Genomic DNA, 17,240 nt, shown 5'->3' on the forward strand with positions numbered 1-17,240 from the left:
TGACACTCTGCATTCTCTCCTGCTGAGCTCATAAATGCCTCCTTGCCAAACCCAGCTGGGGCCAGCTTCCCAGACTGGGTTACAAGGTTGAGGTTTGCCAGGTTCGCCCCTTCCAGGAATGTCGTGCGCCAGACGGCTTCCTTAATGCAGCACTGTCTTGCTTGGGGCCCATGAGGGTTGGCACACCACAATCATTGTGCTGTTTCCAGCCCATAGTCCTGGCCACGTTCTTCCTCTACTTCAAACCCTGCCCTGGCCTTGGTCAAGTTCACTGGCTTGCCTACAAAGTTCCTCCTCCATCTCTAGCTTTTACAATCTACAACCCACCCAGATAGAACCACCATGAATTCCTTGTTTCACAGGCTAGATTTCTCTTCTTCCCAGGTCCGAGTCACAGTTTAACTCCAACCATCCCCACATTGGTGGTGAAGGATAATACACGATAAAGAGAAAGAGGAACAGAGTTGTGACATAAAGAGAGGCAGTGCAAACCAGTTGTTAAGCACAGGTTTTAGTATAAATCCCAGCTCAATCACACCTCAGCTGTGTGATCTTGGACAAATCTCTGGGCCTCGGTTTTCTCCTCTTTAAAATGGACAAATAGGGACACTTGGGTGGCTCAGTCAGTTAAGCGTCCGACTCTTGATTTCAGCTCAGGTCATGATGTCAGGGTCATGAAATTGAGCCCCACATCTGGCTTGCACTCATTGCACTGAGTCAGCTTGAGATTCTCTCTCTCTTTCCCTTTATCCCTCCCCACCACTCCACCCTGCACTCACATACCCCGGTGCTCACGCTCTCTCTCTCTCTCACAAATAAGTAAGTAAGTAAGTAAGTAAGTAAATAAATAAATAAATAAAATACATACATACATACATACATACATCCTTAAAAAATAAAATGTGATAAAATCTCACAGGGCTGCCAAAAGAGCTTAATGAGCTAATGCACTTAAAAGGCTGAATTTTGTGACAAGTGGTTATAAGGATGGAGATTGACAATTCAGATTAGCCACTGCTGTTTGTCACACTCTCTTCCTTTCTAACCTTACCATTTTTTCCCCTTCTGCCCTTGTTTTTCCCCTGGAGATCTTGGGACCTCTATAGAGGTGCAATTCTTGGCATTTCCTCTAGGTGAAATTCCACAGGGGTGGGAAGTATCAATTGTATTTCGGAAACGGTTTTCGGTAACTGACCAATAGGATTGGTTTGGGACTGTCCACTTATCTACATTATCAGCTGCCCTTTAAAAGGAAATGAATGGAAATGCTCATTATTCTGGCCATTAGTCCAAACTTGGAGCAAACAGGAATCTCTAGGTCCAAACATTTCCCCTCTAAAGCTCTGTTTACCTTAGAGACCGAAGTCAACACAATGAGGTTGAGGTATCAGTAACACAGAAAGGCTTGAAGTCAAGGGCCGCAGAAGGCTTTTATGAAGCTGGTGTCCGAGGCCACAGTGAACACCTTTCTCTCTAGGCTAGCAACGTGGTGGGGGAGCATTTCAGGATTGCCCCATCAGACTGAGTAATCAGGAGCTGACATTAGATTCCAGATGAGATTATCACTAGAATTATGGGGAAGACTCTGTACAGATAAGGTCCAAAGATGAGCATTTGCTGAGGCCCAGCCATTCCCACTGCCAGCCAGATGAGATCTCATTTGCGTAGGAGTCACTAAGGAAAAGAAGTAGAGGCTTTGACTAGGGTTCATTCACACACATTAATCAACAGATGTTTCCCAAGTATGTACCAGCCACTGCTGTAGATGCTGGTGGTGCAATGCCGTGATGGAAACACACAGACCTCCTTGCCTACATGCAACCCATGTGCTACTTAGGGAACAACTTCAAGTCTTATAGAATATGTGCCCTAGTCTGGATTCAGAGACATAAGGGACCCTAGATCCCTTAAAGATCATCTAATCTGTTGGTTCATTATCTTTCTTAGGGTCACATGTTTCTTTGAGAATTCTTATGGAAGTCATGAACCCATGAACTTCTTACCTCTTTAGTTATGCTGACTTCTGCGTTTCGTTTCAGAGGGTTTCTGTCCTGTCTTCCTTCCCTTCCCAGCTTCAACCTTCTGATCTGGTTCCTCCATCTGGAGAATGTTCCTCAGCATCCTTGGATGCTGGGTATGGATTTTTTTTTTTAAAGAGATGGCCAACTTGTTACTTCTCCAGGCAGCCATTCCACCTAAGTAGTAAACAGAGGCAGCTCTACAGACTACGGACTCTACCAACTTCCTTTGCTACCCTGTTCCTTGCCTCTAAACCCAGAGACTGGGATCTGGTGCAAGTATGTGTGGCACCCTATACGCTGGTGTTCTGGTTTTTTCTTGAAGGTGCAGAGAGAAGTGCCTACTTCTCCCACCCTCCTAGGTTTGGGGGCTATTCTGGCTTTGGCTACTATTCTTTTCCCTGAAAGGGAAGGACTCCAGTAAGTTTTCTTCTCGCAGTCTCTCTATAAAGATACTAGCCTAAGACAGGCCTCCTTAATCTCCTCCACCCTCTGTTTACCTTCTTATCTGAAAATATGACTGGATTTGCAGATTAGCCAAAGGAAACAGAGAGTTGTTTTTAAGACTGGCGACTTGCTTTTTGAGCCTGCCAGTATTTATAAGGCTTAAATGACTTCTCTGTTCCTTGTGTTGTGTGGGAGGAAAAAGAAAACTCTTACCTACAGCCAGGGGAGAGAGCAGTGTCAACAAGGTACCCCCACCCCCCTCTGCCGAAAGCCAGTTTTTCTTTTAAACCAAAGCCCGGGCCACGTGAAATCCTTCAGGAGGACAGGGCCAGAGACCTGAGTCTGAGAGTTCCTTCTGAAGGGAAGGTAGGGCAAGCACGTGCCAGCCCTCTGAGGAGGTTGCTCTTCCAAGAACTTTGGCTGAAGATTGGAAGTGACAGGATCTCCTTATCTACCGTGATCTGAGATGCCCAGAGGGTGGAGTGGAGCGGGGTGAGGCAGAGGGAGTCAGAGGGAAAGGAATTTGGTTTTCTTAGCTTCCTCCACGCTGTTTTTGTGCCACATGCACGGAGAACCAGCACATCCCAGGAGCTGAACGTTACTGCGCGGGTGCCCAGAAGCTGGGCCGCACATTCGGAATCCTCACTGCAACTCCGCCAAGAAGGAATCCTTGTCGTCACCCTTGCTCTCGAGGTTCACAGAATTAAATGGACAGACAGTGACTCTGGGTTCATGACACACGCTCAGAATTACATATTCTAATAATGCCATGAACACTCGTGACCCTGGACTTAGCACGAAAGCTCAGACATTGACACAGACTCACGTCTAGGTGTATAGCTCCTTCTCCTGTTTCATCCCTGCCACCCCGTCAGAGGCAACAATTGTCCTGAACCCCATTGCTACCACTCTCTGGCTTTCCTCTATATAATTGTATTGTATCTGTGCGTATTATATATGTGTCTACTTCATTTTAGTAGTTTTCACTTTATTTAAAAGGCTACTTATCATACTTGGCACAGTTTCAGTGTGATACCTTACTGAGACCCAGTCACATTGTGCACTTCTGTGCAGTTTATCCGTAGTGACGGCTCTGGAAGATCGCACCGTGGGAAGATGCCACAGTTTATTCATTTGCTCTTCTACTCATGCGTTTTTGGGTGGTTGCCAACGTTCTGCTCTTGTTAACAGTGTGGCCTTTGAACAATATTATATGTCTCAGTTTTTCCGAACGGTTGCACCAATTTGCACACTTACTGGCAATGTATGAGACAGCCTTAGAGTCTGTCCTATGCAGTGTTTGGAATAGCCAGATTTAAGATTTCTTTCCAGGCTAACAGGCATAAAAAAACTTGTCTCCCATTATGGCTTTGATTTGTGTTTCCTTGATCACTAACAATATCGAACATCAATTCATATATCTTTTTTTTTTTCTTGGCTCTGTTTCCTCTTTTGTGAATTATTTGTTTCTTACGCCTACTTTTTCTATTGCATTGGCTGTATTTTGCTTACTTAATTTTGTTTTTTTTTCCCCTTATGGTTTTATTACTGATCCAAATAAAAGAATTAATGTTTGCATTTTATCAGTGGAGAAACTGAGTCCTAGAGATTCAAGACCACAGAACTATTCATAGCTGACCGGTTTGACATTGTATATATTGAGGGTTCCAGGCCTCCACTGTCTTCCTGTTGCTGGGTCTGTGGATGTGGAATGTGAGGTCTGGTTCTGGTCCCTGCTATACCACCAGTGGGCTAGAGGGCATTGAATTAGTCCCTATGTCTTAGGCCTTACTTTCTTCATCTGTACAATGACAGCATTTCTTTCAGCAAAACTCTGTGGACTATCTCCATCTTTTTTTTTTTTAAATTTATTTATTTGAGAGAGGGATGAGGGAAGGAGTAGAGGGAGAGGGAGAGAGAATTTCAAGCAGACTTCCTAGTGAGTGTGGAACCCATCACAGGGCTTGATCCCATGACCCCAAGATCATGACCTGAGCTGAAACCAAGAGTTGGATGCTCAAGCGACAGAACCATCCAGGTATCCCTCCATCTTTTTTGATCCTCACTGCTTTTAAGAAACCATGTGGCCTATGTACTGGGGAGGGACTGCCCCTCACTGCCCTCACTCCACTTTGTATTGTCCACAGTGTGGTGTGAGTGGTCTCAGGAAATTGTGTTGGACTGTCAGGTCCAAGGATTTCACTTGCTTTGGGGTTTGCGGGTCCCTAGAATGAACAAGGATAGCACTAACATCTTTCTTGCTCTTCCTTGATTATCATCGTCATCTCTGTCTCCAGGAAGCCATGATTAAATATAGCAGAAGGGAAAATTAAGGATATCATCATGATAGCTTTCTATTATCTTGTCCATCCAACAAATAGTTATTAGACACTTACAATGCACCAGACACACTGGGTAGACAGTGTCCTTAGGTGTCAGACAGGCTTGAGTTCAATGCCTTTAGCTAGTTGTGGGAACTTCAACAAAGTTTTTCCACATTTTGGGTTGCTTCCATGTTTTGGCCCTAGTGAATAATGCTATTTCAAACACTGATGAGTACTTTTTAAAAGAGGAATATTGGGAGGGTAAGATGAGATAAGATATGCCCTGACCCATAATCCAAACTCAATAAATAGTGGTGGTGATGAGGATGGATCCTAGGAAGGGGAGGAACTGTCAGTGAGAAAGTGCCAGAAACCTTGCTGAGTAACAATGTGCCAAATGACTAGAGTCCATCTAACTGTGTCCATACTGCAGAGAAATGCATCTTTACTCAGAACTTTTTATTTAGGGCTAGGCACTGGAGATAGAGATCAGCTGTAGAACTGGCTCACATTTACACAGCACTCACCATGTGCCAGGCCCTATTCTAAGTGCTTTAAATTTATTAACTCAATGCTCACAAGAATCCAGTGAGATAGATGACAGCTGTAAGTCCCACTTTACAGATGAGGAAAGCGACATGCAGAGAGTTGAACTAACTTGTCCCAAGTCACAGACTAGTAGATGTTTGAGCCAGGGCTGGAAGCCAGGCCAAATGGCCCCACAGTACCACTAGCAGAACGAGTGAAGCGGAATCCCTGTCCTAGGAGAGTTCGTGTGTCCTGAGATGGACCTTTTATTGTAGTGCAATCAAAAGTGTCTGAATGGATTCACAAGTGTTCATGAGATTTACTTCCAGGAGAGACCCTAGAATTTATCTCATTTTTTAAATCTTGTTTTTATCTCATTCCTTCATGTAGTGTTAGGATTTTTTTTTTAAACATTAGACATCTCTTAATTTGGTAATAAAAAAAAATCACCATATGGGAAGATACAAAACAAGGAAGTATGGTAGAGGTGCCCACAGAGATGTGGGCTGGTGCTGTGGGAGCCCTGAGGAGACAACTCCTAACTCTGGAGGAGGAGCTGGGCTTTGCAAGGTGGGTAGGAGTGCATGCAATAGAAATGAGCAGAGAGATGTATTCCAGGAAGAAGGACCACTTGGATAGAAGCAAGTATCGTTGCCCTCAAAATAAGAAAAGTGTTGGCTCAGGGTATGGGACCTAGGAGGTTCATGGTTAATATTATACTCCCAGTCCAGTGCCTTAGGATATAGGGAGTGCCATTTGGGCCTCTCTCCTGGATTCTACTCATTAATATTATATTAGTTAGTATTATGATTTCTTGGTAGCCATTTTCAAAGAACCAGACTGTGTTATAGCAAGAATCTGGCCACACAGGGAAAACCGAGGTTATACCTGTTCCTCTCGCAAAAGAGGTCAGGAGTCAGTGTCCCCACACCCCACCTAGCTTTCCTCTCAGGCAGGGTCCTTGTCACAGCCTCCCCCTACCAGCTCCTGCAGCTGCAGACCTGGGGGGAGGGGAGGGCTGCCCTTCTTAGTAGTTGCCCCAGAAGCCTCTGACTCTCTTTGAGTGGCCCAGACTGAGCTGTGAGCAGGTCCTGAACAAAACATGCCCACTGGTGAGATCCGGGTTACGTACATCAGATGTCCTTGGGACTGAGACTAGAGTTCTCCTCTCTTGAACCTTGGAACACAAGTGGGAGATGATAGTTCCCCCTCTAGGAACATTAGGATGATGTTTCCAGAAGAGAGGACAAATGCTAGCAGGTAAAACCAACCCAAACCAAACAGAAGAAACAGGTTTTTAGAAATAAAACATGGTTTATTAGGATATGAGCTCAGGTAGGGAGCCCCTGATACATCCACATGGAAACTCCTCCTGTGTCTCTCCGAGCTCATGAAGAATTAGAATTAATGAGGGGAAACTATCATAGAACATGTTCTTTCTGTTTCTTCCAACTTATCTCTCTTATCTCCATTTTTGGATATTTTCAGGCTGGGGAAATGTGACCCTTTGGAATACATTTTTAATATTGTTTCTCATCCAAGAAGTGACTTACTTTTATAAATGCTCATTCAGATCCACTGTTGTCATTGTTTTCATTCTTGGTGTTTCCAAAGGTGAGCTCCAGAGGTTGGGTCGGGGCAGCTGTGTGAGTGGGAAGAGTTACCAAAGTATTTTTAAAGCTTCAGTGTTGCCATGGATGCAGATGTTAGCAAGGTCATATGTCTCAAAGAGGTCTTGGGTGTCTCCTGTGACTTTGAGAAGTCTATGTTCTTCAGAGAGCTCTTTTCCTGACTGGTAACTGCTTCTCAGCTGGCATGATTGGGCTGTAATGTATTGACAGACACAACCTAAGCATTGCGGCCCCTGATGAAGGATTCAGACTCTGCAATCCAACGTGTGCTCAAATCTTGGCTCTACCACTTGTTAGTTGTGTGATCTTAGGCAAGTTCCTTAACCTCTCTGAGCTTTACTTTTTCATCTGTAAATGAGGATAACATTAGCATTGAGAAGACTGGATGTGACACACTGCCAGGAAACATAGCCCAGGGAGAGAACAGACTGAGTCTTTATCCTCAGGAAGTTAATAATAAAGTGACAGTTAATAAAAATGAATAAGACCCTATAGTGTGTTACAGCAAGAAAGCAAATGTTGGCTTCTAAGGCTGTATTCCAGTCCTGCCTGTCCAATCAACAACTGTGGGGACTTGACTCCCTGAGTTTTACTATTCTTATCTGCAAAATGGGGATGAGGAGACCACCTCTAGGTGAATTAGATGATTTATGTAAACCATTTGGCACAACATCTGGCATAAACCAAGTGCCCAGATTGGGGCACTAGCTTCTCCCTCCCTTTCTGTGTGAGAAGCTGGGCCCAGCCCACATCCCTGTGTGGGGGAGGGATGCACGATACAGGTATGGTGCCACCCACCCGAATTCACTGGGGTTGAGAAGAGAGGATACTTCACAACAGAAGGTGTCATTCAGTGCTGAAAACTGCCAGATCCCTAATGCTGAGTACCCAGAAAGTGCTCATTAAATTATTTCCCCTTGTGACAGGATTTGACACGTAGAACAAATGCTTCTGTCATGCCTGTAGCAAGTTCATCCACCACCGAGGGAAGCTGCGTGCCCACGACCAGGGTAACCCCGGCTTTCCCTGCATGGCCGGAGCTGCCTATGGTAGCTAGCACTGTACACAGCTGCCTCTCTCACTGTCTCAGTTCCCAGGCAGCTCTGAGGGCAAAGCCTGGGTGGCATTTCACTGCCATGATCCCACCTAGGAGAGCACTCTGGAGATATTTAATTGCAGTGTGAGAGTCTGGGTGGGAGTACTTGGCTTCCAGAGTGAATAATTCACTCAACGCAAACAGTCCTCAGCTGCCTCCCACCGAGAGGATGCTGCTTCTCCTCCTGGCGCTGCTGCCCCTCCAGCTTGCTGAGTGAGAGGCAGACGGCGGGACAGGAGAATCAGAAGCAAGAATGAGTGAAGATAGGTTTGCCTGGAGCTGAGACTTGCAGATTCCCTCTGGAGGCCTCAGGAGTGGGAGACAGTGAGGAGACAACATGATACTTAATTCTGACTACTTCCTTCTCTTCTAATCTGATGTCTCTTGTCCATTCAAACTTGTTCTTGTCGGTCCTTTCTATCTTGTTTCGGAACACACTGTCCTCTGTGTCTCTCTCATTGTCTGACCCAGTAGTGTCATAGCCCTGTTCACAGTCAGCATTGGAGAAGCAGAGAGCTTCCCACCCCCAAGGTAATGCCCCTTAAAATACATAGCAGTCTCCCCTTATCTGCTGGGCATATGTTCTAAGACCCCCAGTGGATTCCTGAAACTGGAGATAGCAGATGTAGGGTTCAATACTAAGTTTTTTCCTATACATACATACTTGTGATAAATTTAATTTACGAATTAGGCATAGTAAGAGATTTACAATAAGAATTCATAATACAGGAGAATATTTAAAACTACATACTGTAATAAAAGGTATGTGACTGTGGTTTCTTTTTCTCTAGTTATCTTTTATTGTACTTACTCTTCTTCTTGTGATGATGTGAGATTGTAAGATGCCTACATGATGAAATGAAGTGAATGATGTAGACATTGTGATGTCGCATTAGGCTGCTATTGACTTTCTGATGATACATCAGAAAGAGGATCATCTGCTTCCGTACTGCAGTTTACCATGAGTAACTCAAACTGGGGGCGAGAGGGGATGACTGTATTTCTTGCTGTCTCCTTATAAGGCCTATCTGCCATAAGACACTGGGATTTCAGGAGGCTTGAGTTGCCAGGAAAATAGATCACCCAGGAGACTAGCACCCAAATCCACTGATGCCCAGTGTACAGTTTAGCTATCACTGGGTAAAAAATAAACCCAGAATCTTATGGTGTACAACAATGAGTATTTATTTTGCTCATAGATCTGTGCATTGGCTTAGGTCACTGGTTTGGCTCTGCTCCTCATGGGTTCCTTCTGGGAACAGGCTGAGGGGGTGGTGTGTTCCTGAGAAAGCTCATTTCATGGGGATGGCAGAGCTGTCAGAGGGTAAGTGCAACTGCATAAACCCATTTCAAGCCCCTACATGCATCGTGTCTCCTAACATCCTGTTGGCTAGAGCAAATCTGTGACCAAGCCTAAAGAAAAGGGATAGGGTTATACTGTCTTGTGTGTGTGTGTGTGTGTGTGTGTGTGTGTGTGTGTGTGTAGGAACTGCATGGTTTCATGGCAGAGGGTACCCAATACAAGGAAAGGTGAAGAACTATTGGGACCAATAGTTCAATCTATGACAGCACTTAACACCTGAGTTTGAATTAGGTGGCTTAGTGCTGGGAGAGCAGTAATGGGAAGGCCTAGCAGATAGGGCTCATATAGTTTCCATGACAGGAGGTGAGAAGGATATAGACAAAGACGAGTTATGGTCTAGATGAGTGATTTGAAACCTGGAGACAATGTGAGGGCACTGGATGCCCAGTAGCAGTGGTTCTCAAGATTTAGCTTATTATAATTACCTGGGAAGCTTGTTAATACAGATTGCTAGGCTCTACTCCCAGAATTTCTGATGCAGTAGGTCTGGGGCAGGGCCCAACAATTTGTACATTCAACAAATTCTAGACAATGCTGATGCTGTTCCTATAGGAACCATACTTTGTGACCCACTACCCAAAGGAAATCAATTTTACTGAAGGCAAGCCAATATTCATTAGTGACAATCTTGCCTAAGCTTGGCCTAGCCTGCTCTCTCTTGATTCCATGCCAATCCCATTCCATCACCTTTGTTCCTTTATTCCCATTTATTTCCCTCTTGACTCTACACTCCATTTTTCTTCACAGACAGCTCCTCAATCCTTCTCTTGCTCTGTTGCAACTTCACCCATGTTTCCTGTTTCCTTGCTCCTAGATGAGAAAAGCCAGGGTGCAAGGGGCTGGAGTATGCAAACCAGACACAGCAGTCAGGGCCTAGTCCCTGGGCCATAATCTCCAGGAGAAAAGCACTCTGTGTTTTAGATGGAGATCACCAGTTGATATAAAAAGATATTCTAGGAAGTATATGGATCCCTTAACAATATTCTTTGGTGGTTTAATTATTTACTTATTTAACATATGTTCAACACGTTGTACTTACACTTCATTTTTAAAAAAAATTTTTTGGGGTCTTGCCATTTGCGACGACGTGGATGGAACTAGAGGGTATCATGCTTAGTGAAGTAAGTCAATCGGAGAAAGACAATTATCATATGATCTCCCTGATATGAGGAAGTGGAGATGCAACGTGGGGGGTTGAGGGGTAGGAGAAGAATAAATGAAACCAGATGGGATCGGGAGGGAGACAAACCATAAGTGACTCTTAATTTCACAAAACAAACTGAGGGTTGCTGGGGGGAGGGGGGTCGGGAGAGGGGGGTGGGGTTATGGACATTGGGGAGGGTATGTGCTATGGTGAGTGCTGTGAAGTGTGTAAACCTGGCGATTCACAGATCTTTACCCCTGGGGATAAAAATACATTATATGTTTATAAAAAAATAAAAAAATAAATTAAAAAAAATTTTTTTCTGGGCGCCTGGGTGGCTCAGTGGGTTAAACCTCTGCCTTGGCTCAGGTCATGATCCCGAGGTCCTGGGATCGAGCCCTGCATCGGGCTCTCTGCTCAGCAGGGAGCCTGCTTCTCTTCCTCTCTCTCTCTGCCTGCCTCTCTGCCTACTTGTGGTCTCTCTCTGTCAAATAAATAAATACAAATCTTAATAAAAAATATTTTTTTCATTATGTTCAGTTAGCCAACATGTAGTACATCATATGTTTTTGTTGCAGTGTTCAGTGATTCATTAGTTGTATATAACACCCAGGGCTCATCCCAACATGTGCTCTCCTTAATACAAAGATGTGTTTTGTGTCTGGTGGCAGCCATCACAAGGCACTGACTTTAACGACTTGTGAGGGACGAAGATGTTCCCTTTGGGACCATAACTGATCTGTCATGCAGCTTACCCAGGAGTTTGGGAAGTGGTTGGACCTAAAACCCAGCTCACTCTCAGAATTCAACCCAGGACTAGTACTGTCCAGCATCATCATAAACTCCCAGTAGGCCCAGCTCAATTAGTGGACTAGAGTGCCAGGAGATCTAGATTATGGGTGTTCCAGCATGCCCTTTAGGTCCTGCCTGAGTAAATTAATGGTTCAAAGATGTTTATAGTTGGGCCCCAGAGAGAAACAGAGAGAAATGAATGAGAAGGGAGCTGCTACACTGGGGCCATTGGTGGCTCCTTTATTGCTAAACCCTCTTTACATCTGGGGGTCCATGTTGTACAGGTCCCAGGAGCTTAGCCTGTTAATGTTCTCTTCTCAGTCCTATACACTGCATCCCTTGAGACTTTCTCCCCCAGGCCTGGCTCTGGAGTATTGCATGTATTCCTGACTCTTTTTTCTCCTGGCTCTCCAGAAGACAAGTCCAAAGGGACATTTCGCTGAGCTTAATGCTGACATCACAACCATATTGACCATTGGTTAACAAACCTTAATTGCCTCTGAAATGGCAAATAAAAACATCAGGTCCTTTATTTTCTTGATTGCAGGGCTCTATAAATTCTGATTGCTTCTGACCTGGCCTTAGTATAGATATCTTTAGTGAAGGGGTCTTTCTGTAAGTGAATGAATGACTTTAATCTCCTCTCTATTAGTTTTCTGTTGCTGTGTAACAATTTGCCACAAACTTAGTAACTTAAACAACATAAATGTTAATTATTTCATTGTTTCTGTGGTTTGGAGTTTGGGCACAGCTTAGCTGGATTCTCTGCTCAGAGTCTTATCAGCCAGAAATCCAGGTATTAGCTAGGGCTGTGGCCTCATCAGAGGCTCAACTGTGGAAATAATCACTTATGACTTCCTATAGGTTGTTGGAAGAACTCAGCTGCTGTGATTATAGCTCTGGGGTTCCATTTTTCTCACTGGTTTTCAACTGGGGCCACTGAGCTCCAGAAGCTACCTGAAGTTGCTTGCCAGATGGTCCTCTCCATAGGCATTCTCACAACGTGGCAACCAGCGGTAGAGAGAGAATCTTTCCCACTCAGGTATGCTGAGATGGAGTCTTATATAATGCAGTGCAATTAGAGGCGTGAGGCCCCACTGCCTTTGACATATTCAGTTGGTTAGAAGCAAGTTCCATGTCTCACCACAATTACACAAAGGCCTGACTAGAAGGAGTATCTGTCTTTCATAACCTCTTGCCAATCTGAAGATATAGTACAGGCAGAATGATAGGTACCTCTTGGTCTTCGAAATCACTTTGTTTTTCTGAGGACCTTTGATGGGATGTCATTCAGTTCTGGAAATCTCTTCCTCTATTCATTTCTGTTACCTCAGGACATTTTTCCAACAACCCTCCCATTCAAGAAAGAACTCCAAGACTGTCCAACTCTGAGTGGCTGTCATCATCATTGCATAATTCATTTTCATCACTTATTATTAGTTTACTCAACAAATACTGTCTCAACACCTGAAAAGTACTGGGCACTGTTTCAGGCACTTGACAGAGTCCCTGCTCTCATCCAATTTACATTTTAGCTAAGAGAAAGAGACAATAACAACTAAATAAAGAAGTGCATAGGCAAGGTACAGGGGTTATGAAGGAAATAAAATGTGAACAGAACATGCCAGAATAGTGCTTTAAACAGGGCAATCAAGGGAGGATTTCTGAGGAAGTGATATTGAGTTGAGCCTGGAGTGATGGCAAAGGGGCAGCCATATTACCATTTAGGAAGAAAAAAATTCAAGGTGGGGGAACAGCATGAGCAAAGGCCAATTGGTTAAATATAATTTGGCCTATTTGGGCAACCGCAGGAAAGCCCATTGGCTGGAGATGGTAGGAAGAGGTCGAGGACTTAGTATGCGCACTGATCTTTCAGGGTCTTCTTGGTCATGGCAAGTTTGGGTTTGGTTTTTATGTGATGGGGAGCCGCTGGGGGGCTTCACTAGGGATGTTACCTAATGTAATTTATACTTTATGAGGTTCACTGTGGTTGCTTTATAGAGAATAAAGTTTAGGACGGCATGGGAAGCAAGGAGATCCATCAGGAGTCTGCCACAGTTTTCCAGGAAGTGATACCTTCAGTTTGGGCTAAGGTCACAGCAGTGGGATTGTAGAGAAGTGATTGGAATTGAAACATATATGGACTTGCCTCATATACGTCCTAAATGTGGGAGTCCAACACCCTTTACTTGTTCACTAGGGAAAAAAATCAGTCCTTGAATAAAAAATGATCCATTTCTTTTGTTTTGCAAATGTTTAAAAATTTCTATAATAAAAAGTTAAAAAGGTACTATAGATCTTTCTGATGTACCACCTCAGGCTGCCCTCACAGGGCCTCCAGTCACCAACTCTCAGCAGCACGAGGGATTGCTCCAAAGTGGAGCCTCATGAAATAATTATAATTTCGCAGGCTGAAGAATTCCACATGCTAGGCTTTTGTGCAAAATGACTTCTGCCCCCATGGTGCGATTGTAGGACATCCATAAATATTTTCTCTGTGATTCAAGGAGAAAAAAAAAAAAAAAAGTTACTAAGTTCCCAGAGCAAAGGCAAAGGAGTGGAGCAGATTTTGTGCTGAAGCACAAAACAGAGGCTTCTTGTTAACATAGATGTACAGCTTAGCATTGTAGCTAAGAACACAGATAACAGTGTATTTGCATTTGAATCTGCTGCATTTGAATCATGCTGCAATTTTGCTGCATGACCCTGAACAAGTTACTTAGCTAACCACTGCCTCAGTTACCTCATCTGTAAAGTGGGGATGACAATAAAAGTGATCTAATAAGCTGTTATTAGGATTTAATGAATTAATACTTGTGAAGTGCTGTGAGAGAATAAAAGTAAATGCCATAAAAGATGTTTGATAATTTAAAAATGATAGGTATTTTGATTTTAAGGCCCTCATGATGTATAAGGAACATGTTAAAAATCAATATAGTTTCCTCTTCCTTTACTTTAAATGTCAGCACATTTATTATGGAAAAAACAAAAACAAAAACATGGGAATTGGTCTCAGATGGAGCTGATTTAACCCTCAGCTCTGCTATTTAATGACTGTGTGGTCTTGGGTAAGTCACTTAACCCCTCAAGAAGCATCATGTCCTTCATGAGTAAAATATAAAGAATGATTGGAGTGGCATGCTGCTAAATAGATAATAACTAAATCTGAAAATAGGCAGCCATTATTTGTAGTGTTTTCTGTTTTAAATATGTCCATTATAGCTGATTTCAAGCTATCTATGTAATATCCCTAAGCACAGAGTTGGAAAGAAATGCACATAGTCTGCCCTTGGGAGACAGTATGATTGTCTCCAGCAGGCTCATGAATGAAAGCAATATCTGTCATTTACTGAATACTTAATATGCATACCGTCCCAAGTTATTCAAAGCAAAATGGAGTATTTTACTTAATCTTCAAAACCACCCTATGATGGAGGTGTTAATATTATCCTTATTCTACAGTAAACACAGTAGAGGCATGGCTAGATGATTTCCCCAAGCTCACATGGCTAACAGGGATGCAGATCCCTCACTTCAGTGCCTGGCTTCTGAGAGGCACCCAAGAAGATGCAGACATTGATAGTGCTGCTTCTGCAACAGAAGGAGAGAGATTTCTGAGTATTTATATATAATGTCATATAATAATATAATAATGTTCCATTGGTTTTCACAGTTTACCCCCAATTGTCATACTTCCAAAGGCAGTAAAATATTTTGTCCTTTCCATTAAAGTGAGGATGAGAGTATGAGGTTGAGAATCACTCTTAGTTTATTAAGATAAAAGCTGAGGATTTGACTCTGAACATACTTGAAGGAAGGATCAATGATTGAGAGAATACATGGATGTTTGTTGAGTACTTACTATATGCTAGGTGCTTCATAAGCATTGTATCATTTAATCCTCCAGAGGCAGAAAGAATTATACCTCCTCTGCTCCCCATTTGACAAATGAAGAGCAATGCAGTGACTTGCCCAATTTTACATCACTAGTAAGAGGCTATGCTGGGATTTGAACCCAAGAGAATGAGCCAGATTTGGTTTCTTTTCACTGTACCATGCTGCTCATACTTGGACTCCCTTGTCCTGTGAATGTCAGTGAGGCTGTTTTCTAGAATGCAGGTTAGAACTCTGTGAAATAACAGAGTCTTGCCAGTCACAGAGCATCTCTTGTCAGCTGGCCCAGCCCTTTTCCCTCTGACCACCATCAGTGAGAGCAGTGGCATAGCCAGTGTCATGATCCGTGGCCTAGAAAAACACAGGGGCCTCACTATGGGCCTCTGGTACTGTTTATATGAAATTGCTCAGACCATTGCCCCTGGGATGCCCAAAGCCCTGGCCAGTTGTTAAGGGAAAATGTCAGCCAGTGCTCCATTCTGGTCACCATCTGTACACATTCCAAAAAACAAATGGTCCATTTTAGCTGACAACTTAACTTTGAGAGCCCAGTGTCCAAACCCTATTTGTCAGTACTCACATTCATTCTATTTGCTTTAGGTCCAGGGCCTGAGTCCAGAGCAATCCTGAATTTAACTTTTTATCTGCCTGGCCAGGGTGTCCAAGTGGATGAGATTACATGTGAAATTACCTTTGTAAACACTGACAAAAATATTACTATTCTGTTATCTTGAGTTTTCTGACCCAACAAATTGAATGGAGAGGGTTGTATTTAATTCTTACTGAAGGAGAAAGCAAGCCAATGTATTTTATTATGGAGGAGAAATATGTGGGCCAATGAAACCATTTAATTATGGGGCTCGACTCAACTATGGGGTTCATGTCAGGCTTCTCCAGGGAAGTGGCATTTGAGTAGTGAGATGGAGAATGATGGTGGTTAGTGAAGAAAGAACTCAAGGTAGAAGGAACAGCATATGCAAGGCCTGAAGTTTGAAAATAACAGGGCTTATTTAAGAGTGGAAAGAAGATCAGAGTAGTTGGATCACTGAGTTTAAGTGAGGGTAGGATAAGATGATACTGGAGAGCTGAGCAAGAACCAGATCATGGAGGACTTGATGCCAAGTTAAAGATATTGCTCAGTCTCCTGAGAACAATGGGAAAGCACTGAAGATTTTAAGCACTATGGTAATGTGATCAATGTTGTCACTGTAACAGAGCATCTGTGGAGGAAAGAATGGAGGGAGGAAAAAACACGTGTGTGGGGTTGGGGAATTCAGATATATCAGCTGTATCATTTAAGCTGTCAAGGGGAGAGATGATGGTGGCTTGGCCTAAGATAGTGATATTGCAGATGAAGAGAGCACTGGCAGCAACTCCATTTCAGGGAGATTTAGGAAGGTTCATTGGCAGGACTTAGAAATTTTAAAAGATTTTAATTTTATTCTTTTGGAGAGGAGGTGCCAGAGATGAATTCCAGATTCATGGCTTGTGTGGATAGATGGATGTTAATCTCATTCACTACCATGAGAACATTGAAAAAAGACCAGGTTTGTGGACTTCATTAATCAGCTTAAGCTAGGTTATTCTGAGGTAATCAAATGACCCTCAAATCTCAATGGGTTCTAAGAACCAAGTTTTATTTATTGCTTTGCTGTATGGCTATATAGGCCAGCTGCACTTCTGTTCCATATCATCTTTACTCTAGGACCCAGGGTGATGGAGCAAAAGCTGCTCATAGGGCACAGAGAAAAGGGATGAGGCAAACTATGTGCTGGTTCTTAAAGCACTGGAAATGACACACACCACTTCTTACTTTTCATAGGACAAAGAAAGTCACACAGCCATGCCTGAGCATACAATCCATCTACAGGGAGAACAGCTCAGGGTAGAAAACAAGTATTTTGAACAATAAAATCTACTGAAGGGAAATTTAAATTTCAATATCTAAAAAATGCAGATGATGATATTAAATTTACTTCATAGGATTCTAATGATGATGGAAT

The sequence above is a fragment of the Lutra lutra genome, chromosome 1 (genome assembly GCF_902655055.1).
Source record: "Lutra lutra chromosome 1, mLutLut1.2, whole genome shotgun sequence".
Lineage (NCBI taxonomy): Eukaryota > Metazoa > Chordata > Mammalia > Carnivora > Mustelidae > Lutra > Lutra lutra.